The 22,596-nt window shown below is 39.2% G+C and overlaps 1 pseudogene; it reads left to right on the top strand.

Annotated features, from left to right (window-relative positions):
* Positions 1-3,491: 3,491 nt before the first annotated feature.
* On the top strand, positions 3,492-21,301 carry LOC147910357 (uncharacterized; annotated as a pseudogene).
* The last annotated feature ends 1,295 nt before the right edge of the window (positions 21,302-22,596 follow it).

The following is a 22,596-nucleotide window of genomic DNA, read 5'->3' as shown; positions in this document are numbered from 1 at the left end:
GTACTAAATGTCGACGCAACCATCACGCAACGCTTGCGTCATTCTGGTAGAGACAAGCGATTGATTTAGATGCGTCGATGAGTCATCGCGTAAATGACAGACCATCAAAAGATATTCGCGTATCACCCGTATCGTACATACATGACAATTTACCATTTCCCACGTGTGCGTCGCGTGAAATTCGGGGGAGATGTTACAGGGTAGAAATTCAGAACAGAAATAACGAAGAAACGTTCCAGAAATCTTCATGGTTTTAATTTTCAAATTATTATGCATTAAATTATCAAATATACATATATATTGATTACAGCTTAAAATTCATCAGACATCTGTGTAATGGAAAAAAAATAGAATTATTCTGTAACTTCATCCATGCAAACGTGGGTGTATTCAGGATTCTAATGTCAAATGACCGTCATAGATGTAGGAGTTCATATTTAAATGTCAAAGTTCGCATTAACTTTCGTGTTTATTTAAATTATTAACATAAGCAATTGTTGTGCTTTTATTCAGTAAATTTAGTAACTCATCGTTTAGATGTAATCTTCATTTCTTATGTAAACTCTGTCTATATCTCATAAATAAAAGAGATTCCATACGCTATATAATCTTATTATAATATATTAAATATTAGGTAAATTATGCTATGTTTGGAATTAAAGGCTATAATTTTGATAAATTCGATTTCCCATATTTCCAATGCTGTTGGAAAGTGTACAGTTACAGTGTATGTGTCGACTTGTTAAATAAATGTATGGGACTATTTCTGTCCCCGCCAGAATATTCGACCCGATCGAAATCATACTGGCTTCGATATCCCGGTGATGTGACCTAAGATCGATCCGCGCGCGCAGAACTGAAATTCTCGCGTTTGAAATTCGGCATTTGTTGCACGTTGTGGCAAACGTTGATACAATGCGAAAGCAATTCCCGGCGATTTGCGTCAGCAGTGAAACAATAGATTCTGTAGCTGGCGTTTAAACAGCCGCGCTCCCTGTATCGCGCGCGATGTAAAATGAGCGGGGGAGGGAGGGAGGTAGAGAGGGTTGGGAGGGGAGCAGAAGTTCCAGCTAGGGTAGGATATCGGTTTGTTGTCATTATCCTGTAATACATTAATGACGTGTCAAGTCAGCGCATGACAACGCGGCCACCCCCTCAGCTGGGCGCAGCGCAGCTGAGGTCCATCCATAGTCCTCTCCGCTCGCTCTCTCTCTCTCTCTCTCTCTCTCTCTCATCCCTCCTCCCTCCCACCCTCTCTCTATCTCAATCCTCTCCGGAATCACCGTCTTCCTCCCTCCCGCTCTTACCCTCGCCGTCAGTCTCTTTCGCTCATTCTGTTGCTCCCTATCTCTGTGCCACCCCTCCTCCCCCTCACCTCCTCCTTCTCCCCTTTCCTCCCTGAACTCTCTGCTACTGGCTCGAGCTCTGTGAGGAGATCAATAGGGATCCTGCACCCCGTACCTCCTCTGACGCGGTGGAGGAGGACAAAGGTACTCACCCTGATGTTCCATTCGCGTTGCTGCCTGCTCCCTACGATACACGTATTCACACATACGTTGCACGGTGGTAGTGTGAGCGCCAGCGACACGAATTTCGTACGAAAAATGAGAAGTATGTAAAAATGCGTAGGATGTTACGTGTGTTATACATGCGGTTTGTAGGATAAAATTTTGCTTAAGCATGAAATTCAGAGAATAACATAGAGCGAACTTTTCAACAGTGTGTGAGAATCGCGCTTGCGCGATATTTTAATAAACTTGTTAACGACTTTTGTTTAGAAGATCGGTTATATATGGTTCCTTCGTAGTGAAATACAATTTAATGATTCGTAGAATGCAGGTTTCTTACTAAATTATCAAGCTACAAATATCAGTGAGAACTGATTAAAAAAGTAAAGAAATTTAAAAGTAAAAAAAAGAAAGTAAAAATCTTTGTAAGATGAAATTTCAAAAAAGTAATTTTAGGGAACAAAGTTGGCATTAAGTTTTTATTATAAAGATTTTTAGTATAACAAGTTAGTATTTGCATGTGTACATAATTTCCGGACAAGCAATAACAATGAGAGTACACATGTAATTTGGCGTAAAGTAATGACGAACTATAATTGCTCAATCAATTTTGTTCATATTTCTTGATCCTGTTTTACAATATATTACACTGTTTGAATTACAATTATTTTCGATCGTTTTTGCAATCGAGGATAGATTGAAATTAATTTGGGATAACTATAACAACAAACTTAGTCTTGTAGTACTCGTGATTCTGCAGATGATGCATGGCCTCGATAGTTTTTAATGTAGATGTAAATAAGAATTTATTGGCCTTATATTTCATCTTTTCAAGGGCGTTAAAGAAGAAGAAAGTTTTCTGGCACAATGGAGAAAGCATGAATAATATTTCGATATAATGACTTCATCAAAATATCTTGAATATACAATACGAAAACCTTATATCAAGTATATGCAGCAATCCAACTTCTAATTGTATTAAAATTATAATGCGTTTAGTTTATATTGGTATCATGGGGATAAGTGTAACGCTACACGCGGGAACAATTGCAACATGCTTTTGCATTACCCGAAATGTTTATTGCGCTCGTGACGTTTCATATGTGGGTCACAAATTTAAAATAAAAAAAAGTTTGCGAAACCTTAGTTTGTATTAAACTTCTACGCATATCTCTTTCTTCATGATTACTAATGTATATAATATTATAATATATTTATTAAATTTTGTGAAGAAACAATTTCATATAATTTACATATAAAATATGATACATATTATAATTTCCCTGTATTTATAAAATTCATTTTTAAATCATCGTTTTAAACACAGTAAAAAGGATCATATATAATCTAAACTAAAACGTCAACTCTTACCAAATTTTCTACATTAAAATTAAACATTAAATTTGTAAATTTAAAGGGCTATGTAGTTCTTCCGAACTAATCTCTGCCAACATCTAGTAGCGTACTGAAGCGTTCGATGAGTCGCTTCACGTACCTATTTCCTAATTGAACCACTCAGAATTAGAATGTTCGCAGCGAAAGTATACAGGCACCCCGGGCAGAATTTCCATAAAGTTCCACCTAATCCGCCATGCAGAATTCATTAAATACCGCGACAAAGTTGCCCGCTCGCTTCATGTCGACGAACGATTCGACTTTCGATTCGTTTGCGCCTGTGGTGGGCCGTGGTTTTGTGGAGCAGCGCTGTGCAACAACCGGTGCAACCGCGAATGCACTTTCTTCTCGCTCCCGTGCGGGCGCGCGTGTGCACACAGATTCGGCGGTTTTAACAGACGGGCGTTACACACGCTCTCGCAAAATTTCACCGTGCCACGCCACGCTGTGTGCCGCGCCGCGGCACACGACCGACACAATACACGCCGCCTACTTATTGTCGGGCGCCACGACGCCCGAAAGACACCGATTATTTCGAAGATCGAAAAAAAGTCTCACGAGTCAATTGTTACCGCGGAGAAAGTCATTCATTTCTTTCGCGCCGTTCGTAAGACAACGCCCACAGTTATCCACGGGTAATAAACCACCGTTACGTAAAAATACATATATAACGATAATAGTGATATTCTGCCGTTGACTTCTTTTTCATTCAAACGTTTTACACACAATTTTACTGATCGATATCATTCAACGATTACAGAATTAAAAAAGTACAAATGTTTTATAACAAGATTATATAATCTTGTAATACTTTATGCAATTAGGATATTCCGAACATGATATCTTAATACGAATGATACTGTAATCCGTAATGATTAACCGATATCGATTGTCGCGTGTTATCCGACAACGAATGTGAAATATCCGTTCCGTTCTTATTATCAATGATACATTTTGGGTTTCTGGGCTTCTCTTACAGGTAAAGAATCCTCAGTCGATCGTGAAAACGAGTGACTTCTCACCGTGACGCTTACACATGGCGCGCCCCTGCATGCATTGCCCACACGCTCGTTCTTGTCTTGTCCACCCGATTCCTCTGTCTCAGAGGCCACCTGTTCCCCTTTCAGATGCCGAGCACAAATAAACCGAGAGGACCGCGACAATGTGGCGTGTGTGGCCATCGATGGATGAACGGTATGAGACGACTATGTGTTGGTGTCGGTGGTGACTTGGGGATATAAGGTGGTCATAATAGTCAGCGGCACCTGTCTCAACGAGTCAAGCATCTGAGATCGGGGCTGATGCAGTCGCTGAAGAAGAAGCGCGGAAGAAGAGTAGCAGAAAGAGAGAGAGAGGGGGGGGGAGAACAAAAAGGAAAGAGCGGGGAAAGAGCGTAAGAGAGGAGAGGAAAAAGGGAATGTGGAACCAGTGGGAAAGAAAAAGAAGCGGTGAGGAGGAAGATGCAGAGCGAGAACAGAATGGGTGAGGGAGGGAAAGAGTCAAAATGAGAACAACGAGGACGACGTAGGTGAAACGAGTTGGGAGGAGGTGGGAGGAATCTGAGGGCGACCGTGGCGGTCGCGTTGGTAGAGGAGATGGAGGAAGATACAGGAGGGAGGGAAAGGAGTCATAGAGAGAGGAAAGACGCCTGAGAAGGAAAGGAAAGGGATAGAAATAAGAGAGAGAGAGAGAGAGAGAGAGAGGGAGAGAAAGAGAGAGCATACCGGTGTGAAGGAGCGTGCGCGTGCCACTGTTATACCGGCACCTGCCACAAAACTTGGCTCTACCTTTTGGCGCACACGCACCCACCATATCCGTTCTTCCTGCTATTCTATATTGCGTGTTTATACGGCCTGCTCGCAGAGCTTCAAAACATCTTGCCTCAAATTGCGTAAAGCGCGTGTAGGATCTGAAGTGGCGTGTTTCCGATTGCAGCAAAGATACGATTAACCATTCATTATGTCTAGGGTGACAATCGACGCTTCGCCAGATTGTCTGTGTAGAGAAAAATGATATCCTTGCTACTCGATTCGTTCTACAGCTACTATTATAATAATGAGAGCTTATTGACGCAAGTTGAAAACTGCCGAGATAAGTTTTAATTAATTTTATTGACTAAAAGATAGATTTATTAAATTGCTTTCAATCATAACACCTTTTTTACGTAATTTTTTTTTAATATTGACACCTAAAACAAAGATTTTTTGCAAGAATTTTCTGAATGTTACTAAAAAAATTTTTCAACTTTTGGAAATTTGACATTCAAGATTCAATTTATATTCGAACGATATTTCATTGAGCGAAATGATATCGTACTTCTTAATACAGTAAGCTATTCAAGAATCCGTAGTAGTCAATGGACAACGTGTAAACCACGAAATAGCCAACAACAGGAGGTCCGCTACTCCAGCAGCAGCGAAGCAGTGGCGTCGGCCGGAGGGTTGCAGCGGGCGGAAATTTCAATTAACTTTATGGAGGCCGCGATGTAAATTGCGTAGGGGTCAACGGCGTGTCGGTAGGGGCCAGCAGGGTAGGAGCAAGGGCGCCGCTACTGCCGCAGCCGCTATCACTATTGGTGGAATAGGGGTGACAGCTGCGTCGGTGGTGGTATCAGAGTCGACAGTGGTGGAGGTGATAGTGGTGGTGGTAGTGGCGGCGGTAACGGTGGCAGTAGCGGTGGTAGTATTCGAGTTCAGGGGTGGTTAGAGGTGTAGGTACGGTCCACGGCCCCGTGGGCATAGGGCGCAGGCAGAGGGTTGGATGGGTATTGATCAGCCGAGCGGCCAACAAGACGCCAGGATATCCACTATACCTGCACACGAGCGCGCGCGCGCGCGCGCACACCCTGCTACTCTACTACTAGCATCCTTGTCATCGTCCGTGTCGCGCACACATCACGCCCACGCGACATCACGTACGCACCAGCACGCGCTACGGATGTCTACTATATATCTGCTACCACACGGACCAACATAAGCTAACACCATCATCTATAACGCCACCCGCACGAACTCGTTCGCTCCGCTATGTTCGTTGTTCGACGATGGAAGCGAGGAGGTGAGCTTGAGAGGGACGGATAGACGAGGATGATGAGATTGAGAGGGTCGGAGAGAGGAAAAGGAAAGAGAGGAGAGTAGAGAGAATCAGAGGAAAATTTTGCGATGCTAGACGGTCGGCAAGACGCCACTGCAGGGTGGTTGCTGTAGACACCAACACTAAGACATATCAACCCCACCGGTGTCGAATGCGCTATACACACTCGCAACCTTCACGGGCATAAACTACCGTCGTCTGTAACATTACCCTCTATACCGCCGAGACTTTCTACATGTATTTTGCGACAAAGACAAAGAAACACGAGCGTCGAGGAGTTACGTGCACTTGAGAGAGAAAAGGGATGAGAGTTTCTACTACTAGGCAATCAACAGACTTTGGCCTTGCGAAGATGTCGTACGTTAAATTATCTAACATTGCTCATTTAACACACACGCCTTAATACACACAAATCCAATATAAATACATTATACGTATACCTATATACACACATATATACATACATACACACATAAATATGTATAAATATGTATATTTGAAAAATATAGATGTATATACCAGTTTCGTTTGTATAACTATGATGTAATGTAAATTACTACTGTGTATAGTAACATCATCCACACTACACGTTCCCGTACGGAATTTGAGACATAGGTAGGGGAACGACGAAGACAGTTCTCAATTCTCGAGCAAGAAGGATAGAGATTCATGTTGCTAGTTAGGCAGCCAATGAGATCCCCTTGCAAACTAGACAATATACGTATCAAGAACATCGCTGACCAGCGCTTTGTCCTCCTGTTGGAACCGAGACGAAAGACAGAAGCAGAGAGAGGTTAAAGGGAGAGAACTAACCAAAGAGAATGTGAAGAGTGGATTTTGGAGGGGTTGGCAAGAATGAGACGGAGAGTTTCCCGTTGATGCTACCAGCGCGGTCGGCAAGACGCCTTCGCAAGATCCTGATTGTATTCTACACCACTACTATACTATTTCTCTCTCTCTCTCTCTCTCTCTCTCTCTCTCTCTCTCTCTCGTCGCTGTATCAGAGACGACGAAGACACGCGCAGAATGCCAAACGGAGACGAAGCGCGAGTAAGTGGATCGAGAGAGTGGAGTTTGCGGGGTTTGATGCGTGGGAGGAGGGTTGGCGGGAGCTGGGAGGGGAGGCGAGACAGAGTTCACGTCGACAGAGCTACCGCCGCGACATAGTGCCCCCGATTGCGATATATATCCGCCCTCTCTCCATCCAACCCTATGCTTCTGCCACCCACACGTTTCGATCCTCCCTTCCCGCTCATCCTCTTCCCTCCCTACGGACCCAACCCCTTGCGTCGACTTCCTATCCACCACCCATTTCACTTCAACCATCCCTCTCCCCCCCTTCCCCCTCCTCCTCTCCGCCGCTTTCCATCTACGAGGTCTCAACCCCTCTTCTCACCACCACTCTTCGCCACCATTGCGCTTTTGCCACCGTTCCGCAATGCTCTCGGACTCCGTGTTGGTGTTGAGAGGGAGTGAAAGGGGGAGGTCGGGCGCGAGAGTGGCTGGTGGGCGACTCTCGGCATCGCTTCTTCTACGAAGAAGCATGTATATGGCACTACTGCAAGAGGGGCGCTTCTTTGCAACGCTTCTCTTCCTTCTTTTTTTTTTTTCTTTCAAGAGTCGGAGGGTTGGCATTCGTCGTCTACGCGAATTCGGAATCTCCCCGCCGGCAATTCACGGCACCTAGATCGACGCCCGCGCTTGCGCCTGCTTACATCGATATGCACGGGTATCGATATATCGAGTGCTCTGAAACTTCTACTTTATCCTTCTACTGAAGTCTTTTTCACTGCATCTCTGTCAAGAATCAAAGAAAAGTCTTACGTAACTCTTTTGTTTGAATATATAATGAACACATGTTGCATCATAATTATTCCGGTGTGATAAAATTTTATGTCTCCCTTTTATATAAAACTTTACAAATATCGTAACATAAGAAGTATAATGTATTAATTTTACATTTAGTACTTTTACAGCTATCGCTTCTTAAAATAGGAAGACATATCATTTTATGAATTTTCTTCTCAATGACACGTTTAATATAATAAAAAGACTAAAGTTTTCGCTGTTGAATAAATCTTTTCACTAGTACGTCGCCGTATCTCTGGATGGTTAATACGCATGATTAATTCCACCTTCGATTCTTCATAGTGCGATGCTCATTTGATGCGCGCACAATGGCGCACAGCGAGATGATGAAGGAGCCACGACGGAAATTTCCATAATCAAAGAATCATTCTCGAAGCCCAGTAACGACGCCTACGGAAAAGGATGATCCTCTACGATGATCCTCCTTTCTTTCGGGCACGTGTATATACGCCGTGTGTGCCGATAAAGCGGTAGCAATTGGCGGGTTTCACGGGGCATTCCCACCTGCCGTCGCATCACCGCACCGTCGCATCGCGCAGGCAAACACACGCTGCCGCTGCCGCGTCCACGTGCCCACAGGACTCTCCTCCTGGGAAGGTGCATCGCGAGCCGCGAGCAAAAGTCGAGCACCTTCGAGGTAAAGCAGCTTGTTGGGAGCACCTGTACGCGTGAGCCACGCGCGCAAGATGTCTCGTCGCCGATCATCGTTATCATTATGTAACGACGATTGTTGAGAGGCACGTCGTGTCGTGTATCTTCCCTTTCTCACTTTCTGCGTTTCTTTCGACTACTCGACTTCGCCACGAGCTTTATCTAACCGGAACGAGGACGGAGACGCCGTCGGCGCTTCGTAATAACGACGAACAGAAGATGTCATTGTTCTGCCATGTAGTCGTACGATTATCAATCAACATCATAAAGTGTATTAGGAAATGTATTAGAACAATCAAAGCGTCCACTTTGATTACTTGAGTACTTTTTAATCGGTTTTGATAAACTTTTTGAAAATTTTCTTTCGTATATATTCTAGAGCTAATTCTAATTGATTAAGAGTAAAAAATTTTTTAGGTGAATTTTCTTTTAGAAAACAATAAATAACGCTCAACTTTCACTTGCTCGTGTCTATATTTAATCGTGTCCATTACTGAAACATACGTCGTAATAAATTATGAAATCTTATACCAAAATCATCGAATGAAATCGTATCATAGCTATTGAGGGGAGATCGCCTTGCCTGCTTCCAAAGTCTATCCTTTCCTTTGGCGGTAGAAATGAAGAGAATCGTAAAGCACGGGTAGAAGTCGTAAGACGGAGACGGAAGGAGTAAAGATGAGGGTGAAGCTCTAGAGAGTAAGTGAGCGAGCAAGGGAGAGACATTGCGGAATGAGTGACTATGAGGAAGAAGGATGGAGGCAGAGGGAAGAAGAGAGTATATATGTGTGAGAGCAAGAGAGAGTCAGAGAGAGAGAGAGAGAGAGAGAGAGAGAGAGAGAGAGAGAGAGAAGGTGAGGTCCGCCGCAAAATACAAGTTGGTAGGATATCGACCAGCCGGAAGTCTGAGTAGTTGTTGCCATGGAGACGCTCAAGTCAATTTGACCTGGGCCAACAGTCACCGGCATACTGATGCACGATATGCCATCCCATTATTCATATGGTTTTTACACGGTAAAACATATTTCGCGGCGCGATTCCCCAACGGCGTATACCGTTTCGCGAAAGCCTGGAAACCTCCCTGCAGTGGAGCACGATCTCGGGATCACTACGAGAACGAAAAGAATTCCTCCATCTTGAATTTATCTTTTGAAAAAAATCGCGTTCTTTCGGTTAAAGTAATAAGTTTTCAGAACAGAAATGTTTAATGTTTAAAATATTTCTAGAAATTCATCGATCGTAACCGAAATAATCGATATGCCAAGAATAAGATTTTCTCGGATTAAAAAAATAACATTAACGAGATTATTCTTTTCTTCATCATTTTAGAAGTGTACCGTTCACGAGATTCAATTATTAGCCGCAAATCGTCGATTTTATACTAAAATTATTTGCAAAACTATTTCTCAGAATTTTAAACTTCAAACAAACAAGCCAAGTCCGTTTTGAGCATATCGCATACCACGCAATGCATGCAGACAAGAAGTTGAAAGAAGCGAGGGAGGATGACCGATCGAGCAGACTCCTCGGATTCGGCGGAGGGTCGAAGCTACTGTCCGGAAATAGTCTTATACCTCGATGGTAAGTGTGCTCCAAAAATAGCGAGATTCCGCGGTCCCGATTTCTCGTTTTTGAGCGTCTGGCTTCGCGAGAACAAGGTTGGCACGTCCTCCGAAGGATTCAATGAAAAATGTTGTTGCACGCCTCTCTAAACGTGGCCAGACTACTTCAATTCAATATTACGGCATTTTCATCCAATCGCGCAAACGCGATTAAACTGACGAAAAGAAGGAAACGCAGGATTAAAATTCTGATCGAAAGAATCGGATAAGTAGATAACTCGATTTCGCTGGAAAACTTTGCCAGAATTTACGGGATTGCAAGCACCTGCCGGGCTTGCTAATTAAGGGTTCACTACAGGCTATTCAAAATGGCATGTGTAAAGCCAAACTTAATTGACGATCTGATGATTTGTGTTACGTGGGACGTGCCGATCGATTTCAATTTATCCTTTGTTCATCCGCTCACATTATCTCACATTTTCCCCTTTAACATAATATCGAAGTTGATAATCTTTAAATATTATTAATACAGCGTGATCATTATAAGGTACCGATGTCGAGAACGTTAGAGCAAAAGCAACACGTTCCGATTTGTGAACATATTTTTGACGAAAGACATAAATACATGCACCTGAAAAGTTGCAATCATTTTATTTGCATTTTCTCAGGCAGGAATTATCTACTGTGAAATTATATTATATTATTAGAACTTTGATATATTTGGAGCATGTTTCTCTCTTCGCCCTTTGTAGCTAAAGAGAAATATATTTTGAGAGGCAGGTCTAAGGCACCCGTACAAAGTAAGCAAAATAGGTACTCATGGATAATTTAAGTACAAAGGTATTATAAATATAAAAAAAAATTATAGGAAAATATTCGAGTTTATCTTTTTACAGCGTTCCTTTTATGCTCAAATATTCTTCAGATATAGCAGACTTCGACGAATTCATAAATCAAAATTAGTAAAAAAGAAATAATTCATTAAAGATTAATTCTCAATTAATAAATAATCAGTTAAATAATTTAATTTATAATAAGTAATAGAACTTTTTTACAATATTGGAATTCGTAAATTTAATGATCTCTCTGAATTGTACGCTTAAAATATCACATTATATTTTATTGTTAGTACATGTTAAATGCTAATTAATGCATGCTCTTAATTAGCGTCAAAATTATTATTCTAATTAAAACTGTTAAAAAAAATTGAGATATATATAACTTTCACACAATTTCGATACGATTAGTCCGTACGATAATTTCGCTTGGTTAAATTAACCCTATGTTGATACGGCATAGGTCACCCCTCGAGCACTTCTCCTTCTCGCATGAACTATTCGGTAATACGAATGTATAGCTGACACGCGTGACGCGGGTATTGCGTATGTGCGTGCGTACGCGCGTGCGCGCGCATCTATACAATCAACGTAGTGGTGAAGTGAATATGATGTACCTACTACGAATCTAGCTACCGATGATGTAGACTTGATCTGCATATATGTACATATACATACATATGTACCTGTATAATACATGTGTATCGACGGCGACGCTTATGCATTTACGCAGCATTCTCATCTTTGGTTATATTTATATACGACTAGAATGCATGACATAAGTCGAAAATAGCTCATAGAACGTTCCATTAAATGAGCTGCGTGATGAAGTGCTGTCAGATTCGTACAAAGCCTACCACTATTTCGATTCGCGCGAAAACGTCGGAGTTACTAAAGTTGCGAAAATGCCTGACTTCGAAGGAAACATGCCTGTTATGCCAAATAGTTGAGTGATTAAATACAATTGAACGTCATAGATTTGAGAGATAAAATGTTGTCCCTTGAGAATTCAAACAATATAGAATTCGAAATAAAAAAGATGTATTTATGTTTCCTAAAATATTTAAAAATAATTGTATTTTCAAATAAGTAGGAATAGTGTGAAGAAAAGAGTGCATCCTTTTTAGCTCGACGTGCAGTATTTTATAATCACCTTATACGTGATTTGTATCTTCATGATAATCAATACCGATTAAAGTTTACTTTTCACTTGTTCTGAAAATCGTAATTAAAATGGTAATTTTGGTTTGGAAGTCGCCACTTGAATTACAGTTTGTCTTTTATATTCAGCGAAGGGAAACCAGCCCTCTCCATCCTTAACTTACTCATCGCTGCTCCGCATGTTCGAGAAAGTAATTTTCGTTTGAGCTATTCTATCGCCCCTCGAACGAATGATTACATCATCCAAGGGGGATGCGTCGTTCTCGCACCCATCCAGCGGCGGATTAACTTGATGCGCAACCCCGTCACTAAAATTCATAATCCGTACAGGCTGTACAAAATACGTATTTCTCTGAGAGGGAGATGAACAATTTTCTATACGTAAATTTATTTATTTTTTTTTCGTATTGTTTTAGCCATATTTGCGTATCATAAAAAATAAAAATATTACTTTGAGCAACATCTGATAAATCGAGTTAAAATGTATTTCTATTACAAACAAATTTATATTTTTTTCTGGTATCTTATTAATTTCTGTTATACTCAATATACTTCTATAGAATCGTCTTTTTATATTATTTAAATAATGATAAAATGAAGTAAACGGCACAATTTGTATAAAAAATTTTTTTATAAAGAATAAATTTTCTTTCAAACATTGTATCATTTCATTTTTCATATACTAAATTTTTAAAAATGTGAAAAACAATTAGAGAAACAATTATATTTAACGAAACATATAGTATGATATTTTTGTATTTGTATAACTGAGATATACTATTGGATACGAGATATTCAATTATCAATATATTGATTTGCGGACAAGTATAAATTTTTCTCAATGTATCATGAACATAATCTTTGCAGCTTTTATATTAAAAAAGAGAAATATCTTGAGAAGGATGACATCGCACGACACAAAGAATAGATATATAACATTCTGCTGCTCTTTACTCAAGAAACTATTAGGTTACCGAATAATTCATGCTGGGTCGCAACCCGCCAATCCGGTGGCGCGCAACGTACAACGACGATGACGCTGAATCCAAAGTTCGTGGGGTCGTGCAGGATGCGACGAGAGTCGAGAGAGGCAGGACAGAGAGAGAGAGAGAGAGAGAGAGAGAGAGAGAGAGAGAGAGAGAGAGAGAGAGAGAGAGTATATATGTGTGAGTGGGAGAGAGATGCTAGGAGAATATAACAGAGAATAGAAGGGAGAGCAAAACTGAGAGCGGGTATACTCTGTTGCCAATCTCACCCTGACACCCTATATCCTGTGGGGGGCATTGCCACCCCATTCGCCCCATAATCATCTCTCTCCTTCTACATACTCTCGATAGAGAGAGCGTGAGAGATTGAGAGAGCGCAAGAGAGTGAGAGTGAGTGAATGAGTGAAAGAGAAAGAGAGAGAGAGAGAAACGAAAGAGCGAACTAAGAGTGAAGATGAAGGGTAAGCACCGAGGTAAATAGGCAAAAGTGAGATAGGTAGATTCTAAAAAGACACGAAGAAAACAAAATTAGGAGATGGACGAGTACTGAGAAAGAACACAACGGACACAGCGGAGAAACGAGCTCGGACGAATATACAGAAAGAAAAGAAAAATGAAAACATGAGAGAGATAGGTATTTTAAACAAGCAGGATGAAAGAGGATGAAACTGGTCAAAAAAAAGTGGCGCGATGCAAAAATCGGAGCAATACGAGCAGATGTGCAAAAGGAAGAGAGAGAGAGAGAGAGAGAGAGAGAGAGAGAGAGAGAGAGAGAGAGAGAGAGAGAGAGAGAGAGAGAGAGAGAGAGAGAGAGAGAGGATTGAATACAGAAGCAAAAAGGATGGAGTTAACGTTGCGAGAGAGAGAGAGAAAGAGAGAGACAGAAAAGAGCATTAAAGAAAGAAGAAAAGAGAATAGAGAGACAAAGATGTGAGAGAAGGAGAGGAGAGGAGAGGAGAGAGAGAGAGAGAGAGAGAGAGAGAGAGAGAGAGAGAGAGAGAGAGAGAGAGTTGAATAAGGCTAGAGCTGTTGGCGTTCCGACCCGACCTCTCATCCCCATTCCTATCTCCACCCACCCTCTGAAACACCCTCTCGCCGCACTACCTCATCTCCACATCCCTATGCCTCCACCTCGCCTACCATGGCACAACCACCCACCTATCCAGCCCACCGACCAACCATACCACACAGTAACACCCCAACCGACAGATCAATACCTACCAACTACCAAGCTGCTCCCAGATTATCATTCTATCCGACTACTTTGAACGGCCTCGAAAATTGAGTGACCGCGCGCCGGTCGAGGGTCACACTTGATGCACGTATAAACAACCTTCGTGCAAATGTTAAACGCTGCCTACGTGTAACAAACTACGCGGATTCATCGTGCGCGAGATAACATCAATCATCGCGGTGGATGTTCCACGAATTCGCGTGCTTGCCGAAGAGATTCGTAATATTCAGGGTGTCACAAAAACATTCTACATTAACCGCATGATCTAATGGACAAATTGAATGAAAGATTGCTTCAAGTATAAATTGAATCTTACTTGAAATAAAGAAAATTAAAATACAACATTTTTTTAAAATTAATTTCACAGCTGTGGATCCTTTTTTTAACCAAAATTTTAATCATATCTTTTGATATTTGATTATAAAAATGCTTTATGTTTAAAAAAATCGATTGAGAATCATCAAATTATTTGTGAATGGAGAATTAAGAGTAGGATAAAAGTTTTCATAATTGTCAATAGATAACGACTGGATGGTAAAGCAATTAATTGAAATTTCACACGATCAGATTCAGATAATAATAGCAGCTGTCGATATAAAATTTTATTTGTATTGGTAGTTTGCGAGGAAAGTTCACGATGTACGGGAAATCTCAGAAGTGACTTCAACTTCAAGCCGCGAAAAGTAGGTCGAATCTCCAAATAAGATTCTCCATTTATGAACCAAAAGGGAAACGAACGTGCGATTCATCAACGCGAGCTCTTTATCCACTTTTACCAGCGCGATGAAATTAATCGGATTCCCTGGTGTGAATCGCTTTGATGGAGTGCACTTTTGCGTTCTATGAACTACGTGATTTGGTTAAATAGCGGATGGATGGACGGAGCGGGGATTATTATCATGCTTGAACCGCTACGTGTCCTTTATTGCTCTTATTTCTTGCTACGCGTTGCACCTATCCATAATGAGCCGGCAATTTTTCAGAGTCGAACGACCTTATGATCGCATACGCGTTACGTCAAATTAAAGAGCAACAGGTGTCTCTGCTGATCATCCGATGTACTCCGCGTTAAAATAGTAGCGGCGCGATATGACGGCGCCGCCGGGATATATTCATTCCGACATGGGTAAAAAGCGTGTCAGAATATTATCGCGCGTAATTGGATCTTTAAGCTCGAGATCTCAAATATCGAACTGTAACTGAACATCATGCGGTTATTTCTGTGCTAAGTGATCGGTATTAATTAACCGATCAGTTTCAATGTTTCTAACGTTAAAACAGAATAATGCAATAGTAAATAACTCGAAATATTGTTTTTTATTATACTTAACAATATATATATTTTATTTCTTGTTTTATTTTATTTATTTTCGAAAAACTTTTTATATTTAGAATGTTGAGTTAATTTTAAAAAACTTATAAAGAATGTAAATTCATCATATCACTTTAAATCACTAATTACGTTATCGAAACTGATTTACTAAAAAAAAAAATCAATAAAGTCCGTAATTGGATTAATTGGAAAACAACATTAACATCGATAGATAAATTTAACGATTTAAAATAAATATACGCGAGTATGATTGAACTATTCTTATTTTATATAAGCAGGAAAGATGCAGTTTTATTGTTAATTTGAATACACACGCTATCGATATTTGCTTCGTTTCGAAACTGTTGTAGTTCTCCATTGTTAGACTTCAGGAATAATAAACTAAACTAATTTCATTGATATTATTTCAAAGGGAACGAAACAAATTCATTAACCTATCTGAGTTCTATAAAAGTTGTACACGCGCAGTGCGTAGGAACGTTCAATTATTCCGACCTTAACCATTTTTAGCAAGGACGCTTACCGAGAGGCGCAATACGTCACCGACAGAGTCGACCAACGTCACGGGGGCGCCTCGGGTGACGTCAGTGGCATGCTAAATGAGATTAGGCTTGCAAGGGTTTATTTGCGGCCCACGCATTTTACTTCCCCCGCAAGGGAAACGTCATGTAGTATGCAGGAGGTATCTACATACTTATATGCGGCACCGGAGGCACGTATCTCTTAAATGCGTGCCGCTTCCTTCGATTAAATTTTTTTATGCATTTATCAAATTTATTTATTCATTTATTAATCATTTCATAATGTAAAATAGTCTTGCAATTGATATAAAAAAAAGATTACGAGAATGTAATATTGAAGACTATATACACGCCATTATGAAGATTCGCATTTCGGCATTCAATCATTCAAGTATTGGCTTTAAATGTGAATTTAAATTAATAATTACTCATTTAAGTATTGAAACTTACTTCACTAATTTTTTCTCATAAATTGCACATTTAAAAAAAAAGTCCTTAATGATAAATAAAAACTTGATAATAACTTTTGGAGGATAAAAACAATTTTAACAAAAGCCTGATTAATGATATAAACTAATCTATTTTGTCTGTATACTTTTCTCTTTTCCTTACTCTCGTTTTTCTGATTTATTTTCAAATTCTTGAAAATAGGTCACAGTGGTAGCTGTGATCATGACGTTACGATTTTTAAGATTAACCTGACAGGCAATACAATAGTAACAGGTTACACGTATTTTTAAATAACGTTCGTTTATTTAAAATTGAGAATGTTAAGATTGACACTATGACATGACGAGTTGGACGCTACGTATACATATTTCTCACTGTGTTCTCAGCACTCATTTAGTATGGGAAATGCGAACGAAGATATCCAGAGGAGCGCAATACTTATAAGACGAACAAAGATAGAAGCAAAGAGAGCATAAAGAAAGGAACAACGATAAGCTATCGGAAAGTTGGCAAAAGAAATAGAGAAGGATGTAAAAGAGAGAAGAGAAAAGAAAAGAAGAGAGAGAGAGAGAGAGAGAGAGCAGGAAAGAAGAAAAAAGAGACAGAAGATAATAAAGAGGAAAAAAGAAAGAGAGATATAAACGTAAAAGAGAGAGAGTTGAAGAACGATGAAGACTATAGAGAGCAGGTTCGAAGGAAGGGATGAGAAGAAGAGAGAGAAGGCAATAGCGAGTGATATCTGACAGAGAGAAAGGGACGAAGATTTCCTGGCGGCAAAAGCGCCTCGTGCCGCTGGAGGCGGCGGCATAAATCGGCTGAAGGGAAAACTTTTTGGGCGCGGAGTTGCCGGTCGGTATGTCCGTGCGCAACGCGCGTATGTGCATGTATATGTACACATATGTGTATGTGGTTTTATCTGACGGTACTCGGGGATGTTGCGGGTTGATTTATCGCCTGTCGTTGCCATGGAAACCTCGGCGTGACCGGCTTGCGCGACACCCTCATATCCGAGTCGACTCTGGTTTGCTCTATTCCCCGCCGCGTCTCGCTCGCTTCTGCTCTCATCCCCCTCTTTCCCCGCTCTATACGCATCGCTCTATCTCTTACTCATCCTCGCTTTCCTCGCCGTCCTCATCCCCTCACCCCCTTCGCCGTAGGCTTCTCTCCGTTCTTCTCTCTCCGCCAGACTTTATCCCCTCTCGACTGCTCTTCTCTCTTTCTTCGCAGTACACGCGATCTATGTCCCCCTTCATCACATGCCACCCCAAACCCGATCCCTCTTCCTCTCTGTTTGCTCTACGTACGTCTTCTTGCTTCTCCAAACGAGTCTTCCTCTTCGATTCTTTCCTCCTTTCATTCTTCTGTAAAGTCATTCCATCTCGTTTTCGCGTTCTCTACGCTTCGCTTCTATCTCACTATCCTGTCCCTCGTTCATGCTGTTTCTCCTTAATCGTATCGTCTCCCTCGCACCCTTTAGACACCTTTCTCTCTCCTTCATTCGTCTCCACTCTCGTGCTCGTTTCCTCTCTCAGTCGAACTCCCCAGGATCCCTTCGTTTCTCGTCATTCGTCTCTTTCCATCCCTCTAGACTTCTCCTCGCCCACTCCCTCCTACATTCTCTCTCTCTCTCTCTCTCTCTCCCCCTCTCTTTCGGCAAGAACCAGTACCACTAGCACACCCACGCCACCACCCCATAACCTCCCCGATCGCCCTTTTCCACGCTCCTGACCGGGAATGCGCCCTCATCTCCCACTCTCTGTCTCTTTGTCTTTCTCTCTCCCTCTCTTTCTCCTTTTCGTTTCTACCTCGAGTCTCTTCATCTATTCGCCTACCCTTCCCTAGTTTCCTTTCCTTCGCCCATTCTCATCTTCCCTTCGGTATGCACCCTACGCCACTATCGCCCTCCGTCGCAAGGCCGAAACTCCCTGGAGGAACGTCAAGGAGCCGAGTATCGGCGGAATCCTCCGCAAGGAACTACATCTCCGCAATCTTCCATCGGCGATGCCTTCAATCACATTGACGGGCTTATCTTTTTATTAAGTCTTGTAATCCGCACATGAGTCTGTCCGTGCGAATAATCAAGTCTTTTTACTCCGTTTGTGTTAATTCATAATGCAAGTTTGAATTAGTGAATGACACGTAACCGTGCTTTTGGCATCATGACATTTACACAATTTATTTTGGGGATTTATTTAAAAAAGGAAAATAAATTAAATTCTTATGTAGGAACTTCTTCATCAATAAAATTGTCTTCACTCTCATAAATTATTTTATGAGAGTGTTTAATTATTTTTTTTTATTTTATATTTAAATTATTTTATTTTATATTTATTATTTTAAGTTTGAATAACGATATCAACTTTAACAATCAAGTGCCCGTACACGAATTAATTCTCTTTCTTTCCCTTTTTGGCTGATTCATTTGTATTCTTCGTTAGAATTTGAATAATCATACTATTCAACATCCCATCAATTATAATATCACTAATAATAATATCACTAGCTTGAACTATTATGGAATAATATTTATAACAGTGTTTGTTAATGATATGCACTATTACATAAAAACATTTTCACTTTTTTTTTCTTTATTTTTAACGGTATCAACATTTATTTCTTGTATTTCTATAAATTTCATTTTAAAGCCGAATTGATTTGTCGAGCTGGTTATCGACGGAGTCGCAAGGTTGAAATAATATTTTAAATTATATTGTAAATATAATATAATATAGTAAATATGTATAACTTATGATGTAATCTCTCTTTGTAACGTAAATATAATGTGTTATTCAAATCTAAAGAATAGAACAATACCTTGTGAATAATTATATAGTTACTATATAATTATATAATAACTTTTTTATTTTTTAAATATGATAGAGAACTATGTATGTTGATTAATTCATGTTGTTCATTAAATATCTCTAAGAGAATCTGCGTAATAATATTATATTTTACAGCATATTATCGACTGTCGTTAATACGTTCCCTAGTTTAATCCGATTCCGCGGTCATATTCTAAGATTGAAAAGCATTCGAGACCCATACTATGAACATGTTCGGATTCGCAACTTTGCAGATTGCACTTTCGTATCGATCGCAAGAACGACGAAAGATTCATCTTACACGTCGGGCCATCTGCGCATTATTCGCTCCCACGATTTTAACGCGAGCTAGATGCTTGACTGAAGGAGAGAATCGATTGACATATGCAGGCCCAATTAGGGATGCAGCTGAGAATTACGAAAGTATCTTACACCATCGTTGAATTACTTTCTTGAGAGACGATCGCGAGTTTCATAACGAGAGGTCCCAATTACTTTCACGAATAATTCCACGCTGCTTAAAGACGCCGATAGACTATCGAATAAAACGTTTAACCAGACGATCGCACAAATCTCCGTCATAGCAATACTTCCTGATTTTTTCTGAGGACAGTTCAGACACCGAGGCTGGTGCGAAACAAGTGGAATTTCATGATACATAATAGTATCAATACTTTCTATCTAGATTCAATTCTCACTATCTAGATTTATCGTGAAATACGTCAATTAAAATTTCTTTAAGCAAAAATATTAATGAGAATTTTACAATTTTAATATCGTAAATCAAAATTGTAACATTTATTGATTTAAATAAAAAATATGTAGTAATTATTGAGAGCAGCTCTAATTTGAACATTATATCAATTTATCTCTTATATATACCTACATCAAAAGCATTCAAAATAATTTGTTTTATTAAAAGCACAAATTACAACAAGTGGTACTAAGACTGAGCCAATTTTGATGATCAACATTAGAATATATTACATTCTTTTAAAATAAATCCAATAATTATCGAGAAATACAAAAAGAATGAAAAAATGTCTAATATCGAAGTAATTCTCCAAATTACTTGAAGGTGCTGCATTCCTTAGAAATTAAATGGAAACTAGTATCGAACGATTAGCCGATGGTAAGAGTAATCCACGAATATTATGCCTCTGTATTATCGACGCCAGGATTACGCATTTAAACGTACGTATCTTTATGGTGTGCCGAATTAGCGAGATAAATTCACGACGCTTACACCAAGACGCTTTTCAGCGGATTGATTTCTTTTCCGCAATAATCCAAGAATACATCGTATCGCGGGGCATCCTTTTTACTCACGGGCATTAACTAATTGAAATGGAGGAGCGGCCAGGGAAGAGAGTAGATGGGTGGTCGAAAAAGATTTACACAAAGAATAAAAGCACGAGCAAAAACGAGTGGGCAACAAAAAAGCCGACGGTTCTGGAAGGAGAGACCAGGGCGCCTGAAATGTTCTCGGGCAGTCGTTGTCGGTCTCATTGTTATCGACCCGCTGGGATCTCTAGCGTCATTGCTAACGTGATCACGTCGTGGCTATCACCTTCCTACCGGGCAGCACCTTCCTATACGTCGTGACGTAGTTTCGTGCTTCGCCGCGAAAGGTCATAGCAACATCCGTATATATATTCTAGACCGAATGTTTGCTTTTAAGAAAAATTGCGGAAAAAGAATTTTCCCAGTAAAAAAATTAAATGTCATTTCTTTAATTCCACAAAATGTAATTAGGTCGTTGAATTACATTTATATTTAATTGCATCAGTATTCAATCGTAAAGGAATTTAATGGAATAAATAAATTTATTTAGATAACAAAACAAATTTTGAATTAAAAGCTTTGTCATTTTTATTTATTTTTTTCAATCATTATGACTATTTTAGAAATATTTCTAATCGTTTTGCAGCAATCATTTTTATGTATAATGTATATATTTTTTCTGAAATTTTATCTTTCCTTCGTTTATTTAGATTTACTTAGATATTGTCAAAAATAAACTTCTATTTATTGTAAAGTATGACATTTAAATATATTACTAAATTTTGTATTATTTATTTGTTTCAATATGATTAAAATATATTTATACATATTTATTATATATAAATTCATTGTATTAATACTATTATAGTAATTAATCTTTTTAATTATAGAAAATGATATTATTTTTAGTTTATCGTTTATCACATATTTTTATCATTATTTTCAAATAACAGTTTTCAATAAGATTATAAGCATTTAAATGATAAATATGTAATTATTACCTTTCAGTTCATAAATTTTATATTTGTTATCACTTCATAATAAGCAGAAAAAAATTCACGCTTTATACAACAACGAAGAACGGGTTGCATATAACTAGGTTATAAAGATAAATATTGACGCAAAGCTACACCTTTCTTGTGCTAATCCTACTAATCAGCGACGTGTTGGAACAGTAAGGATGATGAGTAAAAATAGTTTTGACCTTCTTAATTTTTATAGCGCTATTCTTATTTACATTCTAGTCACGTATTATGATTTCTTATGACAGAATAAAGATCGCGAAAACTTTGTTACTAATGTTTTTCGAATTATTCATAACAACAATTATAATGCTAAACATGTACGCAAAAGCAATACATTTTATTAATAGTCTTTTAAAACATAAAAAATATATTGTACATGATTAAACATGGTGGAAATACATATATACATATACATACACACACACACACACACACACACACACACACACACACACACACACACACACACACACACACACACACATATATATATATATATTAGGTGTTGGAATTAATTCGTAGCGTTTTTTAATGAAAGAATGTTATTTATTTCACATGAGCATTAAAAAATACATTAATGAAAGTACTTCCCATCACTTGTAAAACGCTACGAATTAATTCCAACACCTAATATATATATATTTGTATTATAGAAACAAGATAAAAAAATATGTACGTGTAAATAAATATTGCTAAGTAATATGTTTTTTTTTAAATAATTACAATCCATTAATATTTTTAAAATTGATTTTTATATATAAAACTTGAATATTAAAAATTAATTTGATCATATTATTTTTAAATCTTTATTATGAAAAAATATTGAAGGATTCTAAGTTATGAATACAAACATTTTTAGGACA

Source organism: Acromyrmex echinatior, chromosome 3, assembly GCF_024713525.1.
Source record: "Acromyrmex echinatior isolate Ae372 chromosome 3, ASM2471352v2, whole genome shotgun sequence".
Taxonomy (NCBI): domain Eukaryota; kingdom Metazoa; phylum Arthropoda; class Insecta; order Hymenoptera; family Formicidae; genus Acromyrmex; species Acromyrmex echinatior.
Note: the sequence above shows the minus strand (reverse complement) of the source record. Positions and strands in the feature narration are given on the sequence as shown.